The 7035-nt window shown below is 48.9% G+C and overlaps 1 protein-coding gene across 1 annotated transcript in view; it reads left to right on the forward strand.

Annotated features, from left to right (window-relative positions):
• Positions 1 to 1183: 1183 nt before the first annotated feature.
• The window catches only part of XIRP1 (xin actin-binding repeat containing 1), a 21464-nt gene continuing 15612 nt past the window's right edge, over positions 1184 to 7035 (forward strand). The window contains exon 1 of the mRNA XM_009890471.1: positions 1184 to 1339. The gene's annotated coding sequence lies outside the window, so the exon portion shown is untranslated. The remainder of the gene's footprint in view (positions 1340 to 7035) is intronic.

Raw genomic sequence — 7035 nt, forward strand, 5'->3', positions numbered from 1 at the left:
GATAAAATAGGTAAGATTTTTGCCTTGAGACCGTGTGATCCAGCACAGCTCACATCTGTGCATCTCTCTCTCCCGTCACTCCAGTCCCATGTTGTCTGGCATAGGGTACTGCGGGTCACGGGCATAGCCCATAGACACCCATAGACAAGCAGGGTGGGACCAAGCATGGGTCTCTTGTGGCTCTCGCCCTGTGTTTTGTGATCCTAAGAACCTCTGAGTGAATGTTTTAACTCAGGTGATGGCGACTTCTGGTACTGGCATAGCCAACCACGTCTCATTTCATCACTACGTGGTGATTTACTCAAGCCTTTTCTCCCTAAAGGTGTCAGAAAAGTAAACCAAGACAGAGCAACTGAACCTGGTTCAAACATTACTGGGTTCCTCAGCCATATCGCTATCCCACCTTAGTAAAGGTGGACTGTTAAAATAAGCCCCAGAGCCATTGGTTATTATTATATTTGCAAATCAGCATGGTCAGGCCAGGGTCTCCAGCTCTGGCACACAGCTGTACCCACCATTAATATAGTAAAAATAGTACCTCTTGCCCAGCTGAGCTTGGAGGGCATCGACAGCCCTCTGGGGCTGAGTGCTTTATTGTTATCCCCCTGAAAACACCACCCAGAGCAGCTACCTGCATCACTAACGGAGGAAGGGACTGCAAAGACGGGGATGATTCCCAGGGGACCGTAAAGCAGATGGCTCGATCATCCTTCTTGGCATACACACTTCCCCTCACTTTCCTAATTTATTTGTTTTTTTCTTCCTTAGTGCTGAAATATTGGAACTGATGAGGAAATAGGGAACCAGAAAATGTAGCTAATACCTGTCACCTTCCCAGCTTTTCCCTTAAAACTTTGGTTGTGGCCAGCAGTGAAGGGGCGCTGGCCGTGCAGATCACAGCCTGAGGACATGACAGTGAGTCAGGGAAATGCCTCTTCCCCATTGCACCGCTGCCTGGAAGCATCCCCTGTCCTGTACCAGATTACACCAGCGGTATTTTGAATGAATAAGTTCTGAAAATAAGCCAGGCCCCCAGACTTTCCCAGCTTCCATGTAGGATTGCTAAAACTCATGATTGACTCAGCCTGGTGGAAGAGCAATTTCACTCTTCCCTAAAAATAGACCAAGTGGTTCATTCTCTCAACATAGCCCAGCACTCGACGATAAAACCGGCTGCCAGAGACCACTGGGAGGCAGTGAACAGGACCGAGGGTGTGGGGAGTGGAGCAGGGCTCCTTGTAGGATACACTAAGGGCTGCCGGGCCGTGAGTTTCACCTAGATTTTCCACTGGGGCTGTCTACGGCGTGGCACAGCTGTTGGGACTACCAAGACCTCCCTGTAAGTAATTTTGGGGTAGATTAGAGCGGGGTGAACTGTTGCATGAATATGAACCTCAGACTGATGCTAAATTGAGGGGTAAATGAAGATGTTTAGTGCCTCATGCTATGAAAGCAGTATTGCAGCTCATGGAAAGCTATGGATTTTATTTTGTTGGCCCAGAGCTTGGTCAATCCCACTGTCTTCTGCAGAAGGCACATTCTCTGTGTTCCACAGACGGTGGCTTCAGTCTGGTTCAGCACCATTGTCTGGGGTGCTTGGACATGTTCAAAGCAGAAACAGAGCATTGTACATGTGTGCCTTTCCCCTGTCCTGAAATATTGAAGTTCCTAGCTTTGAGGTGTAAATTCACAGGGTCAGATCGCAGTGTCCACTCTCTCCCCAAAAAAATACTGTTATTTACCATGACTCTGTGACCAGCAATAAGGGAAAGAATCTATACAGGATTCAGGTGAACCAGATGGATGCTGCGGGTGGAGGGGACATCTTCCAGATCAAAACCATGGTCAGGATTGGCAGGCAGCAGGCAGCAAAATGTGGACTTTTCAGAGGGAAATGAGTTCTGCTTCATGTTACATCCCCAGGGAACAGGAGGCAGAGTAGGATTAGTTAAGAAGGGAATTTCTTCCCTTCCAGGTCTCCAGGGAGGGCTGAGAAATGTGTTTGTGACCCTGAGCCAAATAAAGGGCTTCAGGAGCCTGTTGGGTTAGCAGCATCAATATGGCCATACCACTCCCTATTTGTGCCCACGTACGGAAAGTAACTCCAAAAACTTGCACCACTCTATAAGACGAAGCAGAAATCTACCCCAGTGTGTGTGTCTCATACCTGATTATCCATTTGCTGAAGCCTTTTAGCTTTAAGGTCTGTGTTGTAGCCAGCAGAAGAGAGCTGGGACTCCAGGTCCAGGTCTCGGTGCTGCCCCTCAGCCACTGTGTGAAGGGCCTGACCCCAACAGCCTGAGCCAGAAGCAGTATTTTTCTGCTCATGCATTTGGTGGTGGTTAACATTTCCTTCTGAGATACACATCATGCCAATTGCTGTGAGAATGACAAAAATTTGTTAACTTTCCCCAGTTCCCCCCAGGTCTCCAGTTTTCACCCAAATCTTCACTGGAAAATATGTGAAGTAGCTTCAGATTTTTATTAGAAAACAGGGATTTGGGGAAAGAGAGGTAGAGTTGTTGCCTCAGGTATAAATATCACTTGATGAGAAGAGGCAAAATATGAAAACCTGTGTTCTTGTCTGGGAAAAGTGGTAGATAATCCACTAGTGGCAATTCAGGGATCCAGCATGGGTGGAAATTAGTAGGAACATCCTACAAAGGCTGTTTTCAGTCCTGGAATAGATGCAGTATTTTGGAGGATACAAAAACTTCTTTTGGGGGGGAAACAAGGCAAGGATGCCCTAATGCTGTTCCTAGGAGGATGAAAATCCTTCTTTTCACCAGCAAAACCCCCAGAAGTGTGTCTGAACATAGTAGCAAGAATCTTTGCATTAAGTACTGTACAACCTGGTATTTTACTTTTTTAAAGCCAACCATTTCTCTCCTCCCTCATATTCTCACTGGCAATTTGCCTCATTCAGAAACAAATGGAAATGCCAGGGAAACTCAATAGCTACAAGTGGGCTGGGGTTTTCTCTTTAAAGGATACTGCTAAATTTTTTTTGGCTGTGGCTGTTTCTTCCAAAACAGTATTAAGTTTTCTTGGCTGTCAGTGATAAAGAGCTGACAGCAGCATGGAAACACCACGATAAGAATAGAAAGCAAAGGCAGGGTCTCAACCGCTCCTCAGAGCCGCGTGGTATCCATGCAATGCCCTTGCGTAAACACCGTGGCATGGCATGGCAGAGAAATGCTTAAAGATGCACGCTGCAGCCCTGATCCCGGCTGTGCTTTGCCTCCCAGGCGGGATGTGCGGCCGGTGATGCTCACAAGGCTCATGCCCGCACAGACATTCCCAAGGTATCTCCTTGGGGTCATTAGAGAGAGCTTCCCTTAAAAGGTCTGGTATTCGCGGCATGCCGAGAAGCCCTCTCCCCAAGCAGAGGTTATTCCAGCGAGTAGCTCGGTGTTGCTTTCCCTGGGGAAGGGGATTTTAGAAGGAGGGATGCTGCTATCATGAATGGTCATCCCGCATTGCAGTCTGCACGGGCTGAGATGCTGTTCTGGGGGAGAAGGTAGAGCTCGCAGAGAACACAGAGCCTGGCAGACGGGTTAGGGATAAAAATAGTCCTGCTGCCGGCCAGCATTCAGGGATAGGTGAAACAGAGAAACAGGGAAATACAAACAGCTCTCTTTGGATGTCAAACAAGAGTGTTTATCAGCATTTCAGTGAAACCCCCCCTGTATATATAACAGACAAAGAGTTACCAGAGGGTACGAGAACGGTGCTGGCGTGAGCAGGGTGTGATACACGATCCCCAGCATGTCAGGGGGCAGTGCTGGATACCAAGATCCCCCGATACACAGCCTGGGGGAGCAATTTATTAAAGGTTCGCTGGGCCTTTATTAGCCCTTTGCAAATAGCAGAGGAACACGGAGAACGAGGAAATGCTGAGCGGAGAGCGGGGGCTGCATCAGCCTTGTCTGGGCACTCTGTATCCCAAAAGCGGGGGAACTGACCCGGGTGACGTTGAAGTCCCTCTCTAAAGAAAGAGAACCCCACAGCAGTTGGCCCACTCGGGAAGGCCACGTCCCCAACCAGCAATGCCACTCGCAGCTGTCTCTCAGCAGAGCTTCTTGGCATTTTTTTGGTACCAGGAATAGAGTCGTCCACATTCCTGGATTTTTGCTAAGCCCAGAAATAGCCCCGAGCTGCCTTGGGGCAGATACTCAGCTCCGCCTGAGGCTAAATTTTCCCAACTCTTCCTGGGAGCTGTTTAAATTACCTGGGGGTTGTGATGTTGCTCCTGCAAAGGAAAGTCCAGCTGACACCAAGGAGCCAAAAACATTTGCAGAAGTGACTAAAGATGATGAACCTTCAGTTTAGAGGTGCTGGGAATTGCAAAGAGATCTGATTTTGAAACTCAAGTGCGGGAAACAAGACACTCTTCAGTAGCTGTTTTTTTCCTTCACCCCCTCCCACCCCCTCAGATTTGCAAATGCAACTTTATACATGTGCAAACTGTTAATTGTTTGACTATGAATTAGTATACAATTCCTAAAACACGAAATGATACTTTAAATCTTATTTCCTCTTCAACACAGCTGCTGCTTAGTTACATTATTTTATATTACTTATTTGTTTAGCACCTTCCTCTGGTTCTGGAGCTTTTCTTTTCTGACCATTTCTCCCCTCTAGAATTCATATAGTAGCTCTATGCTCCAGAGCTGCTCAAGTGATTGTGACGTATGGCTTGCAGACAGCGCAAAATCTTTCTTAAACCCTTTTGAAAGAGAATGATTTCTTTTTTTTTGATGTGCGTCAGTCATTACATTTATTATCTGTACCAGAGATGGCCCCCACCTCCAAATCAGGGATCTATTGTACATGATGCTGTACAAACTTATTTGAAAGGACAAAGTCTGCTCATGAAAGTTTGGAATCAGAAAGAAAGTGTTGTTAAGTTGCATGATTTCTGTTAGCTATCTAACCGTAATCAGTGGTGTTCTCACATCTGAGTCAGTTAGGTGAGCATGTGAAAACCTCAGTTCTCACTTTAAAGGACAATTCCTAGCACATGTAGTTATAACAAAAGGGTAACTTGGTCCAAAACAGTCAAAAAACAGATGACTTCTTTTGAAAAAATAACATGTTTACAACTGCCACTCTCTCGCATAACTGGCCAATCCATGGCAAAAAAGAAAAGCTTGAATTTCAAATCCTCGCTGTCCTTTGTAGAACTGAAAATGAGATAAAACACTGCAGTTTGCAAACAGAGCAAAGTGTGATCCGGAGGTCAGGAGGGAGTACCCGTGAGGATAAACAGGATGTTGTAGACCATCAGTGATCCTCACTCTTTACTAGAGGCTATCTAAAATCCCATCGGTGCTGCAGCCTTGTCCCATCTTTTTTCCCCCCTTCCTTTGGAAAAAATAGCACAGGGCATTTTAACATGTGCTGAAGCCTCAAAAGCAGGTCATGAGGACAATGAGAAATAGGTACAGATGCTCTCCCCTGCCCAAACCCTCACCTTCCCAGGGCTATGCTTCCACACACACCCTCTTCTGCAGCATCCCAGGACCACTCACCCTTTCGGCAGCCTCCAAACTGGGGCAGCGAGGCAGCCTGCCCCACTTCCCACGCCACCTTCGGCGTGCGTCTCCTCCGGCAGAGCTTCCCCATGGACCAGGGCCACTGGCACAGGGATTGGGGCTAGAGATTTAAACCTTTCCCCGCTGACCGAGCACCGCCAATGGGCTGCCAGGCTCCCGGATTAAGCGGCAGCACTGATTTCCCAGCCAGCTTTTATGGGTGCTTACCCATCCGCACAAATTCCCCCAGCCCAGCCGTGGAGCGGTGCCGGTATTTAGGAGCTTCTTTTGTCAGGGGACCAATTCTCTGGGGGGAAAATACGGGAGAAGGATGGGGTAGATGTGATTCAGCACATACAGGTCCCACATCCAGGGACAGAAGCACTTAGAAATGGGGTCCTCATCTGCAGGGACGGGCTTCCAGTTTCAGGAGGGGTACAGTGAGTTGCTGAGGTTTCACTGACATGCATGGTGGAGACAAGCAGGTGGAAATGGGGACACATGTCCAACCACACAGCCTGAGTCAGGGGATCCAACTGGTAATGACCATCCAATCGGGAGTAAACCACAACCCATCCCAGGCAGGGAGGAATAGCAGAAATGGCCCCAATTTCCCAGGAAACAGCCAGCCCAGAGCACCCAGAAGCATTTCCATGTTGGTTCACCTCCAAGGACATGGGTCCCTTTGCTCCCACTGGCCTTCAAGTGTTGGGTTTTGAGTCCTGTGCTGTGGGATGCACCGAGTGCCTGACGGTACCCGAGCAGTGGCACAGCCACGGGGTGAGACCATAACACATCTGTACTCCACGGCATATGACATGTTGGGTCCAGCAACCATCGTGGCCAACTCAAGGTTGGTCTGCAGAGGAGCAGTGTCAGGCAGTGCCGGAGGTTGCCAGATTCAGCTGGCCAGGGTGGGATGCTCTCTGGAGCACCGCTCCCTTCGGTGAGCGATGGAGGGGGCACAACTTGCACCACTGGGCTATCCCTTTCCCAAAAAAAAATTCCCTACGGCTCATGCAAGCCCTGTGCGAGCCCTCAGATCTCAAGCCCCGTTACACAACCTGCGGTCCATGGACCACCGTGGGGCGCACACGGCGACACAAAGGGCTTTGCTTAGCAGCTGTGTTTGCTCAGGGAGGCTGATTTTGGGAGCAAAGCCGATGACATGTGGTTGGCCAGGCGGGCCGGGAGACTGGTGCTGAGCTTGCAGCTTCCTTTTTTAATAGGTGACTCAGGCACTCGGTAGCTCACTGGGGTTGGTGGTGGGAGCCGGGCTGCGAAGGAGTGCCAGCGGCAGAGGTGGTGGACACCAACAGGTGGGTAGCGTTGTTTCTCTATAGGATAAAGCAGTTTAAATAGAAAGCAGAGCGAGACAGAGCTGTCGTGTTACTGGCGAGATGGGGTTTTCTCAGAGGAAGGGGAGGGGGGAGAGTTTTTGTTAGTGATTTGTTTTCCACTCATTGGGATTGGGCAGTCAGGTGTAACACAATTATGG

The sequence above is a fragment of the Charadrius vociferus genome, unplaced genomic scaffold, assembly GCF_000708025.1.
Source record: "Charadrius vociferus isolate BGI_N301 unplaced genomic scaffold, ASM70802v2 scaffold608, whole genome shotgun sequence".
NCBI classification, from domain to species: domain Eukaryota; kingdom Metazoa; phylum Chordata; class Aves; order Charadriiformes; family Charadriidae; genus Charadrius; species Charadrius vociferus.